This window comes from Tupaia chinensis, unplaced genomic scaffold (genome assembly GCF_000334495.1).
Source record: "Tupaia chinensis unplaced genomic scaffold, TupChi_1.0 Scaffold143728_1, whole genome shotgun sequence".
Classification (NCBI taxonomy): Eukaryota; Metazoa; Chordata; class Mammalia; order Scandentia; family Tupaiidae; genus Tupaia; species Tupaia belangeri.
Genome location: NW_006203577.1, coordinates 135,479 through 151,253, shown reverse-complemented (window position 1 = coordinate 151,253; position 15,775 = coordinate 135,479). Strand labels below are relative to the sequence as shown.

At 43.2% G+C, this 15,775-nt stretch overlaps 1 pseudogene; it reads right to left on the bottom strand.

Moving 5' to 3' along the window:
* The window catches only part of LOC102485431 (asparagine--tRNA ligase, cytoplasmic-like), a 2,102-nt pseudogene extending 1,052 nt beyond the window's left edge, over positions 1-1,050 (bottom strand).
* Positions 1,051-15,775: the final 14,725 nt, after the last annotated feature.

The window sequence follows — 15,775 nt, the reverse complement described above, 5'->3', positions numbered from 1 at the left end:
CTCCTCTTGGGATCTTGGGCATGCACGCACATGTGCCCAGTGTGTTTTAAGCCACTGGGCCTGGGACTTGAACTGTGATCGACTACATGGGAGTCCAGTGACATAGCCATTACGCTAACTGCTGGTCCTGAAGAAGTGATCTTGAAAGCACCTGGTGACCATGGACCAAAATCTCTGTAGATTTTGGACGTGTTTTCTCCTCGGATCACCATGTGGCTGTTGTTGAGCTGGACGTCCACATCGGGCTCCTCGTTGACCTTGTTATCAGCTCCTTCAGCAGGGGCCAGCCCAGTTAGTTCCCAGAAGTCACAGTTCAGCTCAGGACCAGCTGGAGCCTGCTTCCCCTTGGGGGTAAGATTCAGCGTTCCATGTCCTGCAACGCTACTCTTAGTGGACAGCTCTCCTGCGTTGTAACATAGACACAACTCATCCAACAAGACCCTGGGAAGGTAACCTGTTCCATCCCGCAGCACCAGAAATGTCACATTCTCTCCTTGCCTGCGCAGCCTGTGGACCCAGTCAAACACCTTTACTCTTTGACCTCTGGCTCCTTCTAATTCACGAATCTTCACACATTCCTCACTTTTCTGTTCTTCTGTGCTTTTGCATGTTTGTGATGACATTTATTTCTAATCTACAGCCTTCCCCATTCGACAAATTGTATTCAGCCAAGCAAGTCCCGACACTGGAAGACCTTAGACTGTTTTTAATCGTGACCTTCTTTGCTTCTTCGAGGTTCTTTTCTCTTCGCATATTAGCTTTTGCCTCTTTCTTTTTGCGGGACTCATTCTTTATTTGTTCCTTGTGCCACATTTTAAAAATGTTCTTCATCTGTGATGTAGAAATAACATCCCACCTCTCATTATCTTTTTGTGAATCTACACAAATGGTAGGAAATGTTTCTTTTCCTACTGTCATCAAAACCTTTAGACCTGTTTTAAAAGGTTTTTCCTTGGTTCTACCTCCTGTAGAATCATTTCCTTCTTGATCTGAGACGTACAGCTCTGTTAACACCATCCCTGCAGTCGCCCTGGTCACCTCCAAGGACATAGTCCATGACACTGCCACCACCTTATCACCCCAACGTGCAGCCACCGAAGCCACTCTTATGCTGGTAAACCAAGTTCCTGAGCCTGAAAAGCTGAGGCTGAGAACTAGGCTCAGGACTGTGGTGAATCAAAGGAGAGGCCTAGGCTGGGGACGTAGATGTGAAAGCAGTTGACACCCTTGGAATCGATACCTTAGAAGTGATGACGCGCCCCAGGTAGAGTACGGTGAAGAAAAAAGGGAGTCTGGTGAGTGGACAGTGGCACAGTGGTAGACCACTAGTCTGTGAAGCTGACCCACGTGGGAAGGTTCTGGGTTTGTGGCCAGAGACCTCCTCACATGCATGCCTGTGATCTGGGCTGTTGAAGCTGGAGGTGGATCGTGGCCTCAAGACCCTGTTAAGGGTGTTTTCTCTCTCTCTCTCTTTTAGTCTACTTCTCTCTCTTATGGAATAAGTAAACTTTAAAAAGAAAAAAGGAAAGGGATTGTAGGACAGGAGTCTGAGAAATGCCAGCGTTCAGAGGACAGGCAGTGGGAGTCAGGTGCCCCAAGGAGAATGAGAATGAATAACGGCATAGGAAGGGCACGTCCATGGAGCCTTGAGGCAGGAGGACAAGAAAAGAACATGTTCCAAGGAGTGATAGAGAAAGTGGCCAAGAAGTCAAGTGAGAAAGAGACTGGGAGGTGTCCATTTGATTTAGCAAGATGCCTCTGCACTATCAACAGGTAATAAACTATATCCGTGCCCCCCTAATATCATGTCTCTCTATTTGTTCTCATGCTATCCTTCTCTATGTCTTCCCTTCTCCCACCCTGTTCCACACTGTCTTCAGCATCTCTAACTATTTTCACTGCTTTTATGCCCTCCAATATTTTGATGTCTACCATAAAGTGCAGAGAGTTGGTATATATTAAGTGGACACATACAATATCTTCCTTTCATATCCTAGCAATATCTTCCACATCTGACCACTTTCTATCAAATGCCAGGGCTGATACTGTTTGGTTGTTAAGAGGTGGAGAGAAACATACCCACAGCAGTTAAAGGAGGAAGTGGGGTCAAGATAGATTTCTGTTTTTTACTTTCACATGGCAGAGATAGAGAAAAAATCTAATTTTGCAAAGAAGGACCTAGGAAAAAGAGCGATGTTAAAGATTTAGAAGCTGGCTGGCCTAGTGGTCTAGCGGTTAAGGGGACTGGATCCTGCATAGCTGACCGTGGTTAGAGTCCCAGTGCTGGGCAGCATGTGTGTGTGCATGCCTTAAATCCCAACTGGGTGGAGAATGGAGGAAAGGGACTACAGCATGACCACGCCTTGGTGGGGAGTGCTTTGACCCTCTCCCTCTCCTTCTCTCTCTATTCCTCTCTCTCTGACAAACACACTTGCCCTCTGACAGCTTAAAAAAAAGAACATTAGTGGAATACTGTTAAAATTGGAATAATGACCATAGATTAGCTAAAAGTATTATATAAATGTTAAATGTCCTGAAATTGATGACTGCATTGTGGCTGTGTAAGAGAATATCCTTGCTCTTTAGAAATATACTCTGAAATATTAAGGGGATAAGAGGAAATTATATATGCAACCTAAGATCAAATAATGTAGAGAAAAATGTTAATACATACACACAACCTACTTTTTTTCTTTTCTTTTCTTTGTTTTTTTTTCTTCTTTCTTTCTTTTTTTCTTTCTTTCTTTCTTTTTGGAGATTTTTGCTATGGCACTCACCAGAGAGACAGAGAGAGACAGAAAGTGAGAAATCACACCCTGGGGGGTAAATCACACTCCTCTCAGGATCTTGGACACAAGCACTTGCACCAGTATGAGTTGTAAGTGTCTGGGTCTGGGACTTGAACTATGGTCAATTAAGTGGGAGTCCAGAGGCATCACCACTAAGCCATCTGCTAGTCCCCAATCTACTTCTTTAACCTAGTATTTCAGGATCGTCCTTCTATTTACTGTATTCCAGTCACATCCGTCTCCTCCATACTCCTTAAGAATGTAAGCATGTTCTGTAATAGACTAGGGCCTTAGCATTCATCATTTCCTCTGTTGGTAACGTTCTTCTAGAAATTCATTTGAGTGGGTCCTTTCGTAATTCAGGTCTCAGATCATCTTTGCAGGGAGTGTCTCTCTAACTAACCAACCTAAAGTGTTCTTTCTCCCTAGAGAACTTATTTTCTGAAAGTCTTTGGTCTTCGAAAACATTATGATGTATTTCTGCAGAGAAAAATGTGTTATGACTTTTCCAACAACCCAGTATTTAATTAATTTATTTCTATACTCTTTTCCACTTTTGTCTGTTTCTTCCTGCCAGAATGTACATGTTATAGGAAGAAGGACCTTGATCATGACTCTGTCCTTAGTACTTAGAGTAATGCCAGAAACTAAGCTTTCAGTATATTACGTATTTATTGAATGAATGAAGGCAGGATAAGGGTTGCATTGTATAACATGGGGAGTTAATGCTAGGAGGAAAGTTGACAATATAAGCACAGTTATTGGAGATTCTGTGTGTATGTGTGTGTGTGTGTGTGTGTTAGTATCTAGCATTCCATCCTATTGCAACTACATTTATTTTAGAAGGAAGGTACATTTAAAGGGAGTAGGAGGAGAGAAAGCATGGGGAAGGAAAACGTGTAAATTATGCTTATCTGAAGTTTTTGAGGTTAATGAATCAGCAATTTTGGAGAAAAAGAGGAATCAAAAGAGAGGAACTCAATTGACATGTTCAGAAATCAATTGTAATGTCAGTTATTTCATTTAGATGACATAGTCTACATAAAAATTGCAGCTAGAGGGACCAGCAGTTAGCGTAATGGCTATGTCACTGAACTCCCATGTAGTTTACCGTGGTTCGAGTCCTGGACCCGGTGGCTTAAACTCATGCTGGGCGGGTGTGCGTGCATATGTGCCCAAGATCCCAAGAGGAGAATGGAGGAGAAGGGTTTACAGTGTGGCCATCCTCCCTGGGGGATGATTTCTCGCTTTCTATCTCTCTGTCTTTCTGGCAAGTGCATGTGCCCTATAGAAAAACCTCTAAAATAATAAATAAATAAAATTAAAAATTGCAGCTAGAATGGTAAGATCTAATACTCACTACATCTCTATGCATATATTGTCCTTTTTTAGGGGGAAACTCCTACCTTTTATCTTATTTAGTACAATGCTATAATATTTCCACTGTTTGGGATCAGAACCTGGATATGGTCTTTGGCTTTCTTTTTCTTTCTTTCTTTCTTTCTTTCTTTCTTTCTTTCTTTCTTTTTTTTTTTTTCTGAGAGAGATTTTTGCTATAGGGTGCATGCACTCGCCAGAGAGACAAAAAAATTGGGATAGATATTGCTAAATTGTCTTCTTTATAGGCTGGTAAATTCACCAGTGAAGCCATCTAGGCCTTGTGATTTCCGGGGAAGCCATTTAGGCCTTTTGATTTTTTTTTTTGTAAGGCTTTTAATTTTTGATTTTTTTTTTTTTTTTTTTAAGAAAGTTTTGCCATAGGGTGCGTGTACTCACCAGAGAGACAGACAGAAACAGGGAGACAGAAAGTGAGGAATCTTTCCCCAGGGGGGATGACTATGCCCCAATTCCTTCTCCTCCATTCTCCTCTCCAGATTTTGGGCATGCACATGCATCTGGCCTGAGTTTCAAGTTGCCAAATCCGGGACTTGAACTGTGATTGGCCACAGCCTTAAGTACCATACTAGCCCCAATTATTGACCATTTTTTAAAGAATTATTTTTATGTAACTTTATTTATTTATTTTAATTTGATGAGTAAGCGAGCGAGAGAGAGAGAGAGAAAGTAAGTCACCAGGTCTGGTACTTAAACCATGGTCGCCATGTGAGAGTCCAGCACCCTTACCCACCACGCCACCTGCTGGCCCCAAGTTATTGATTCTTTTTTTTTTTTTTTGAGAGATTTTTGCCATAGGGCGTGTGTGCTCACCAGACAGACAGAGAGAGACGTAGAGACAGAAAGCAAGAAATCACCCCCCCTCCAGGGGAGATGGTCCGGGACGCGAACCGTGGTCGACTACGTGGGAGTCCAGTGACATAGCCATTATGCTAACTGCTGGTTCCCCCAAGTTATTGATTTTTTAAGAGTGATTTATTTCTCCTTGTCTGAGTTTTGAAAGTTTGTGTCTTTCTAGGAATTAACACATTTCACCTAAGTTATCAAATTTATGGGCCTAGAGTTATTCATAGTATTCCATTATGATCCTTTATTGTCTTTGGGATCAAAACCAACGACCCCTTTTCATTCTGACATAGGTGGTTTGTCTCTTCTCTTGTTCCTTAGTTAGCTTGGCTAGGGGGTTAGGAATATTTCAGAAAACCCCGGCTTTGGTTTTATTGATTCCCTCTACTGTTTTCAACTTCATTGATTTCAGTCTTCACTTTTACTATTTCTTTTGTTCTTCTTACTTTAAGATTAAGCTGATTTTCTCTCATTTCCTAAAATGGAAACTTTGGTTATTACTCATAGGTCTTTCAACTTTTCTAATACATGCACTGAATTTCTCCATGATCACTGTTTTGGTTACATCTCACACTTTTGTTACATTATATTTTTATTTTCATTTAGTTCAAAATACATATTTTTTCAATTACCAGAGGGTGTTTAATTTGTCAGAGAGAGACAGAGAGATAGGGATGGGGGTGAGAAAGTAACCCTAAACGAGGCGTGGTCATACCATAATCCCCTTCTCTATTTCTCTATCCCATCAGGATGTGGGGAATTCGCGTACATGTGTCAGATGTGTTTTTCAAGCCACCAGGACCAGGATTTGAACCATGGTCAGCCATGTAGGATCTGGCTCCCTTAATTGCTAGGCTGTAGGGCTGGCCCTAGTTCAAAAATTTTTGCTATGGGATACGTGCACTCACTGGAGAGAGTAAGAGAGAAGAGAGAAGATGAGAAAGCACCCCCAGTGGGGATGGCCCTGCAGTCCCTGTAACCCCTTCTCCAGTCTCCTCTCCGGGTTCTGGACATGCACACATATTTCTACTGTGTCTCTTTAGCCACCAGGTCCAGGACCTGAACCACTCAGTAGGTCACAAGGATCCAGCCACCCCAACTCCCACACCACTAGCTAACCCATAATTCAATATCTTTTCACATTTATCTTGAGACTTATTCTTCTACCCATATACTATTTAAAAGCATGTTGCTTAATTTCCAAATATTTGTGGGTGGCTGTGGTGGTTTCAGCTATCTTTCTATTCTTTCTTTCTTTCTTTCTTTCTTTCTTTCTTTCTTTCTTTCTTTCTTTCTTTTAAAGAATTATTTATTTAATTTTATTTATTCATTTATTATCACTTTTTAAATTTGATCAGAGTGAGACAGAGAGAGAGAGAGAGAGAGAGAAAGTGTGAAAGCAAGCCATCAGGTCCAGGACTCCAATGGTGGTTGGTTATGTGGGAGTGTCCAGTGCCTTAACCACCATGCCACCTGCTGGTCCCCTCTATTATTGATTTCTAATTGAATTCCTTGTGGTCTAATACATTCCTTTGTATGATTTCTGTTCTTTTAAATGTGCTAAGGTATAGCCCCAAATACATCCATATATGTATGATCTATATTGGACATGTTTCCGAATTTATGAGTGCCAGATGAGGATGTGTGTTTTTTTTTTTTTTTTGGAGAGGTTTTTTGCAATAGGGCACGTGTGCTTGCCTGAAAGACAGAGAGAGACAGAGAGACAGAAAGCAAGAAATCACCCCACAGAGGGGATGGCCACATTGCAATCCTTTCTCCTCCATTCTCCTCTTGGGATTTTGGGCACACACACACACGCACCCGGTGTGAGTTTAAGCCACCGGGTCCAGGACTCGAACCACGATCGACTACATGGGAGTCCTGTGACATAGCCATTATGCCAACTGCTGGTCCCAAGATGAGGATGTGTTATCCAAAGATAACAGAAAGGGCCTAGCAGGTGGTTAAGGCACTGAATTCTCATGTGATCGACTGCAGTTCTAGTCCTGGACCCGGAGGCTTCCTTTCTCATTCTCCCTCTCTCTCTCTCTCTGTTCAAGTTTATTTGTGTGTGTGTGTGTGTGTGTGTGTGTGTGTTATTTATAATACCTGTATTTCTTTTCTTTTCTTTCTTTTTCTATTTATTTGGTTATTTATTTATTTATCATTTATTTTTTTAGGTTTTTGACATAGGGCCCATGCGCTTGCTAGAGACAGAGAGCAGGAAAGTGAGAAATCACCCCCCAGGAATGATGGCCATGCCGCAATCCCTTCTTTTCCATTCTCTTTTGGACATGCACATGTATGAGCCTGGTGTAATATTTTTGTTTTAGGGTTTTTTTTCTATAGGGCATGTGTCTGTACCAGAGAGAGACAGAGAGGAAAAGTGAGAAACCACCTCCCTGGGGGGATGACCATGTCACAATCCCTTCTCCATTCTCCTCTCAGGATTTTCTGGGCACACACATACATGTACCTGGTATGACTTTCAAGCCACCAGGTCTGGAGCTTGAACTGTGGTTGGCCATATGGGAGTCCAATACCTTAGCCACTATGCCATCTGCTATCCACTGGCATGATTTTTTAAGCTGCCAGCCCCAGGACTTGAACCATCAATGGCCATGTGGGAATCCAGGGCCTTAACTACCATGCCACAAGCCGGCAGGTAGCATGGTGGTTAAGGGCGCTGGACTCCCACATGGCTGACTGCAGTTCGAGTCCTGGACCCTGTAGCTTTCTTTCTCACTTTCTCTCTCTCTCTCTGTCCCTCTCTGGTTAAATTAAAATAAATGAATAAAGTTAATTATCATGCTACCTGCTGGCCCACACTGGTATTTCTTAAGATAATGCCAGTTAATGCTCTAAAACAGCCATCGATAAAGTTAGCACACTGAGTCTTCACCTCGCACCTTATGTTAGTTCATAAGGTCTGCTTAACAGAATATCATAAACTAGTTAGCTTAAGGAATAGAAATGCATTGTCTCACAGTTCCCAGGGCTAGAAGCTCAAGATTTAGGGGTTGGCAGTCTTGATTCCTTCTGAGGGCAGAGAGGGGGTGATCTGTTGCAGGCGTCTCTTGAAGCTTCCAGTGGTCTCAGACATTTCTTGGTTGTAGATCACCTTCTCTCTGCGCCTTCGCACCACCTTCCCTCTGTACATGCCTATATTTGTGTCAAATTTCCACTCTTTGTAAGGAGGCAACCATACTGGTTTAGGGCCCACCCTAATGACATCATCATCTTTTTTTTTTTTTTTAAGAATTATCTTATTTAACTCTTAATTTGACCAGAGAGGGATAGAGTGAGAGAGAGAGAGAGAGAGGGAAAGTGAGAAAGCAAGCTTCCAGGTTCGGGACTCGAACCACAGTTGGCCATGTGGGAGTCCAGTGCTCTTAACCACCATGCCACCTGCTGACTCTTCACCTTTTTTTTTGAAAAGAAGTTTATTTATTTCTTCAGAGAGAGAGTGAGCACCCTCAATAGGGTCTTGATGCTTCAATCCATCCCCGGCTTAGCCATGACCCATTGGCACACACCTGCATGCTTGGTGTACTCAGAGAAGTCTCTAGACTTGAACCTGGAACCTTCCCATGTGAGTCAGCCTCAAAGAATACCACCATCTACTCCACCACCATCTAGCCCCCAATGAGTTCAACTGAATTGGATCATCTGCAAAGGTCCTATTTACATATAAGACTATGTTCACAGATACTGGGAGTTTGGGTTTCATCTCTCTTTTGGGAATACAATATAACCCATAATATTTTTTTCACAATGAGATTTTAGACTAATTACCTGCCTTCCTACTGTTGACCTTTCTTTTTTTTTTTTTTTGAGAGATTTTCACTGTAGGGCGCGTGCGCTCGCCAGACAGACAGAAAGAGACAGAGAGACAGAAAGCGAGAAATCACCCCCCAGGGGGGATGGTCACGCCGCAATCCCTTCTCCTCCATTCTCCTCTCGGGATCTTGGGCACGCACGCACACGCGCCCGGCGTGAGTTTTAAGCCACCGGGTCCGGGACACGAACCGCGGTCGACTACGTGGGAGTCCAGCGACATAGCCATTACGCTAACTGCTGGTTCCCCCTACTGTTGACCTTTGAACTGTTAAATATACTTCTGATTTTGTTGTTAGTCTGTTATTTTGCTGTTGTATCTTTTGCTCCTGGTAGTAGATGATGACAATATCAGATTACTCACTACTTCCTACCTTACTCCTTTCTCGCCTCTCAATTTTTTGTTGTTATATTGTATATACATTGCAGAGGCTTATAACATCCACATTTTCTTCTTCTTCTTTTTTTTTTTTTTTCCAATTTCTAGAGGGCATGTTCGATTACCAGAGTAAGACAGAGAGAGAAAGAGAGAGAGAGAGAGAGAGAGAGAGAGAGAGAGAGAGTCTTCCAATGGGGAATGGGCACACTATAATCCCTTCTCCCTTTCTCCATCCTGTCAGAATTTGGGGCGTGCTTGTGTGTGCTTAGTATGTTTTTCAAGTCACTGGGGCCAGGATTAGAGCCACGGTTGGCCATACTGGATCTGCTTCCCTTAACCACTAGGCCCCACCCAGGGCTGGCCTCATTCACAGTTTATTCTCTAATCAGCTCTACTTTTGTTTGATTTTGCTTGCTTTTCTTATTTTTGTCCTCTATTTCCTTTTCTATATTTTTGGCAGTGTTCACTCCTCCCTTTACTCCTTCATTTCCAAAGTTTTACTTTTTAAATATATTTATTTATATTTTTTTCAGAGAGGGAGAGAAACCACTGATAGGACCTTCAGGTCATGATCTACCCCAGCTTCAGCCAGCCAGCATCACAGGCATGTGTGTGTGGCTCGCTGTACCTGCGTTCTCAGGATATGAACCCAGGGCCTTTCCATGTGGGCTCAACATCGTGGCCCATTGCATTGTGACATGCCCCTGTGGCTGGCCAATTTCTGTGATATTTTTATTTCTGTTTCTTTTTGAGTTATCTTGAGCTTTGTATCTCTGTGTTTCATTTTTAATTCTTTAGTGATAATTGTTTCATTACTTTTGATTTTTTAAGAGATTTTTGCTACAGGGTGCATGGTTTGCCAGAGAGAAACAGAGAAAGTGAGAGGGAAAGTGAGAAATCATCCCCCCGGGGAGATGACCATGCTGTAATCCCTTCTCCTCTGTTCTCCTGGTTCTCTTGGGATCCTGTACATGTACACACACACACACACACACACACACACACACACACACACACACACACAGACGGCATCAGCTTCAAGTGCTGGGTCTGGGACTCAGACCACAATAGACCATGTGGGAGTCCAGCACCTTAATCACCACTTCACCTGCTGGTCCCTGTTTCATTAAATTTGTATAATCCATGACCACATATTTGGTCTACATTTTCATCTGCTCTATAGTATATTTTTCTAGTGAGTGTTTTTTGAATCCCCTTTTTTCTATCCTTTTCTTCCATTCCCCCCCCCCCCTTGTTTCTCTGTCTCGCTCTTGTGTTGTTTCCCTTTTGGTTACTCAGTTTAGTTTTTACTGAACCAGATGTTTGTGAGAGGTCAATGTGGGGAGGGGCAAGAATATGCTTCCAGCTAGGGACATTCAAAAACAGTTCTGAGATTTACATGGGGATTCACCTGCCCTTTCCTCTCCTCCTCTCCAATCAGATACAAATCTGCCTGCAGTGTAAATTGTCTTTTTTCCCACTACCCTATGGACAGATGACAATGAGGATAATGAGGAGGAAGAGGGCTTTGGCCAAGGGATTAGTCTAAACCACCTCTTACAGTTTTTGTCAGCTCACGCATCCCGTTCCCCACTGATGCGAGCAAGTGCGTTTTGATTTTGTATCTGAGTGCTTGCCTTTAACCAGGGGAAATGCCTTTACCAGCCCTTCCTGAGACCTACAGGCCTGAGTGACCGCTGCCCCTCTGGATTTCCCTGAATGTCTGTTTGATCTTCTTTGCTTTTGGCATTGTTTTGGCTATTTTATATATACTTTTTAAAAATTTAATTAATTTTTTTTTTTTGCTACGGGGCTTGTGTGCTCACATGAGAGACAGAGAGAGACGGAGAAACAGAAAGTGAGAAATCACCACCCTGGGGAAGGGCCATGCCATGGTCCTTTCTCCTCCACTATCCTCTGGGGATTTGGGGCATGCACATACATGTACCCAGCATGAGTTTTAAGTTGCTGGGGCCTGGACTCAAACTGTGGTCAGCGATGTGGGAGTCCAGTGCCTTAATGGACTCCTTGCTGGCCACCTTTTGGGTAAGTTTCTAAGAGACCATGGATAAATTCTGAATTCATGCCCTCATGTCTTATTCAAAATTGAAATCTGCAGTTTGCAAACTCCTTCATTGTGATAGTTTTAAAGATGGCCTCAAATTCTTCCCATTTAGGGAAGTCTACTTCCCCTTCTCATTGAATCTGAACTAGCTTTTATAAAAATTTGCTATAGGTGGGGACCAGCAGTTAGCGTAATGGCTATGTCGCTGGATTCCCATGTAGTCAACCGCGGTTTGTGTCCCGGACCCGGTGGCTTAAAATTCATGCCCGGCGTATGTGCGTGAGTGCCCAAGATCCCGAGAGGAAAACGGAGGAGAAGGGATTGTGGTGTGGCCATCCCCCCTGGGGGGTGATTTCTCGCTTTCTGTCTCTCTGTCTCTCTCTCTCTACTGTCTGGTGAGTGCACGCACCCTATAGCAAAAACCTCTTAAAAAATTTGCTATAGGGCACTTTAATTTGTGAGAGGGGAAAGAGAGAGAGAGAGAGTGTGAGAGAGAAAGAGAGAGAGAGAGAACAGAGAGAGACATGGGAAAACTCCCCTGTAAGGATTTTAGGCATGCATAGACACACACCCAGCATGTTTTTCAAGCTGCCGGGTCCAGGACTGGATTCATGCAGTCAGCTACATGTGGTCTAGCCTCCTTAGCCACCATGCCACCAGCTGGCCCTGAACTAGCTTTTGACACTCATTGATAACTAACAACATGAGGCAGAAACGACACAATATTTTTTCTGAGTTAAGTCAGAGAGGTCATGCAGCTACCGTCTCGTTTGCTGGGACAATTGCCCTTAGAGCCCTGAGCCACCATGGAAGAAGTCTGCCTCTCGAGGCTGCCATGCTGTGAGGACACCCACACTATATGGAGAAGCTACATGACAAAGCTCGGTGGATCATCTCATCCAAATGCAGTCTTTGACTCATCTTAACCGAGATAATAGACATGTTGATGAAGAAGACTGTACCCCTCAGACAGTTGAGACATGGTCAACTACTTAAGTCTTTTCAATGAAGTCTCCTGGACATTCTGAAGACAGCCGGCTCCCGCTGTGTTCTGTCTGAATTCTTGGCCCAGAGAGGTCCCAAGTAGAATAAAATGGCTGCTGTTTTATGTTACTAACTTGGAGGAAGTTTATTCTATAGCAACACATGATCGGACTGTCTGGTGAATTTCTTGTAACGTAAACTCCGGATCATTTTCTCTGCATTCAAGGAAGGAGATGTGCTGGTTTTGTGCTGTTTAAACCTAGCGAAGCTAGAGTGTCTCAGAGTTCCCTTCCTTGTGTCATTCCAAGTTGAGATTGGCCTCTAAACAAGGTTGTGTACAGTTTGAAGGATGGCATGGAGTCACTCGCAATGCTCTGAAGGTCGGTGAGAGCATCTGCTGCTATCGTAACGCGGATACGTCATCGTTGACTGAGGGATAACCCCCCTGGTGCAGAGCCTACCTGTGGCTTCTTCAGCTCCTGATGCACTTTCCCTTTGGCTTCTCTGAGTACTGGGCCAGGTGAAAGCGCAACTCCATGATGAAATGTTCCAGAAACCAGGGGTAAACACCCCCTGGGCAAAACAGAGGCTCAGTAGTACTGTCCATCCCATCTTAAAACAAATGAAAACCAACCAAATAAAACCTTTTGTCCTCTTTATTGCTGGGATTAAAAAGAATGTAGTCACCAGCTCATAATGTATCCCAAGCGACAGAGGCCGTGTTCTTTTTTAGTAAAGGGACCACATCTGATATAGCAGCTGGAACTGGGATTACCACTTGGTTACAGTTCATGAATTTATGACAGTATTCCAGTAGCCAGAGCTATTCTCCTTTGTTCTTTCTTTCTAGAATTACTTATTTAACTCTATTTATGATTAGTAGTATTTAATTTGACCAGAGAGAGGGGGAAAGTGAAAAAACAAGCCGTCAGGTCTAGGACTCAAACCACGGTCAGCCATGTGTGAGTCCAGAACATTCACCACTATGCCACCTGTTGGCTCCTTCCGTTTTCTTTCTTTCCTTCTACCTTCCTTCTTTCTTTCTTTGTTTTTGTTTGTTTTGATTTTGGTTTTGGCTAAAAAGTGTAAATTAAACTGGATATGGCAGAAACTACTAGCCTTGAATCCTTTCATTCTTTGAAAGGCATTAATCTCTTTCTTTTTTCATTTCTTTCCTTATTTATTTATTTATTTATTTATTTATTTATTTTGAGAGATTTTGCTATCGGGCATGTGTACTTGCTGGAGAGAGATGGAGAGACAGAAAATGAGGAACTACCCTCTTCCCTTCCAGGTGGGATGGCCACTCCACAATCTCTTTTTCATTCTCTTCTAATGATTTTGGGCATGTGTGCTCACATTCCTGGTGTGAGTTTCAAATCACCAGGTCCAGGACTCAAACTGTGGTTGACCATGTGGGAGTACAGTGCCTTAACCGCTATGCCACCTTCTGGCCCTAAAGGTGGCACTAATTTCTATAATTCCTTCCAGGAAATGGTATTCCTTTTGATAGATGGTTATAGCTGGAAGAAGAGGCAGGTGATTCTAGAAACTTCTGCTTGATCATTGCTGGAAGAGGAAGCAGATGATTCTAGAAGCTTCTGCTTGACCATGTCTACCCTAAAGACTCTTTCTTGACAGGTTAAGGACAAATCTGAAGGGTTTTCCCATTTTTAAGAATAATAACCATCCTAAGTATACTTCCTCAACCAACCGATTCCTTCCTGAGCACTCTGTGGAGGCAGTTCCAGCATCTCTACTCATAGCAGACCTCACTGTACTGAGCTGCACAAGGAGTCATCGCAATAGTATTTTAGGACTGACTTCAGGTGTACTTATTAGGACATTAAGTCCCAGGTTATGAAAGAGTGCTCCCCTGTCACTAACTGCTCCCCCATCCTGCTTTACAGTCTACCTTCCTAGTTTAACATCCTTGAAGTCCCTCGCATACTCCCAATTCGTTATGATATGTGGTGGCCAGGTCTTTAAATTCATTGAATGTGTATACAGTATGCTTCCAGAGGAGGGATTTCTCACTTCAGTTGTGCTGTAACTTGTCCCGCATCATGGGTTGGAGGCAATTAGAGAAGATTGAGCTATTGTCCCTCATCGTGGGTTGGAGGCAATTAGTGGAGATTGAGCCAGATATGTTTTGTTTTATTGTTATAGGGTATGTGTGCCCACTAGAGAGAGACAGAAAGAGAAGGGAAGTGAGAAATCATTTCCCAAAGGAGATGCCACACCACAATCCATTCTCCTCTTGGGATCTGGGGGCGCACACACAATTGAGCCTGGAGTGTTTATCAAGCTACAGGGCCCAGGACTTGAACTATGCAGTCTGTCATGTGACACCCAGAGCCTTAACTACCGTGTCACCTGCTGGCCTTAGTGACACTAGATCTCGAGGAGGACAAGCACCATTTGTGAAGTGCCTAACTCAGGTAGGTCTTTTCAGGGTCTCCAGTTGAATGGAGGTTGTTCTTCAGTAAGGTGGAGAGAGCTGCTTTTGCTAACCTGGAGGATTAAGAGGTACCTGGGGGTTGGAGGCTGTTAGGCTCTTCCACTCGAATATCTCCATCTTAGGTCTCTGGTTCTCACTACTATCGTATCAGGTCCTTGACCCTGACATGAGATCTGTGTTGGCTACCATTCTTGGAGCTCTGCTACCCCACATTCAGCAGACTTTGCCTGTGGTTATAAAAAATGATAATAAACATCTCCATGGAAGCATTCTCACTTTTACAGAGTGTCTTGAGTTGCTTGCTTAACCTCAGGGCATCCATTCCCCACTGTTTTTTCTTATAAAGCCAGCCAACTTTATAATGACCCCTTTCCTACTTACTACCTGCAACTGGGTCCTTACCAGTGTCTGACGAGTAGGTGACCCAGAATCTCAACCTGAAGGTCTGCTTGCTGGAGCTACTTCTATTACCACCTGTGTCGGCCCAGGTTCTTCAAAAATGCCAAACCAGAGATGAAGGCTTACATGGTGGTCATTATTCTGGAAAATCATCCTCCAAGAAAGAAAAAAGAAAGAATGATGTAGGGAGGAAAAAAGGTCATCTACAAGTGCTTCTTTGAGATAATCCCACTGTGGAGGACTGGATATCAATACTGCTCTGGACCCTCTGGGAAGTCGTGGTGAATGTACATGAGAATTGCCTGCCTGTCAGGGCTGAAGGGGCTAGTTATCCCTGATTCCTCTACATGACTGGCCAAGGATTGCTTCATGGGATCGTAACTCTTCCATTTCCAGAATTTAGAAAAGTTACTTGGTCCCTTTATATTCTTAAAGGTGATTAATGAGTGTGTGTGTGTGTGTGTGTGTGTGTGTGTGTGTGTGTGTTTTAGAGAATCATTGTAAATTTATGGATCTTAATATAGTGTACTGGTTTCACTCTACTGCAGCCACTACTCTTTTCGATAATGTTCCATCTTTGGTTATTAGGAGCCCCTTCAAATCGATTCCTGCGATAAATA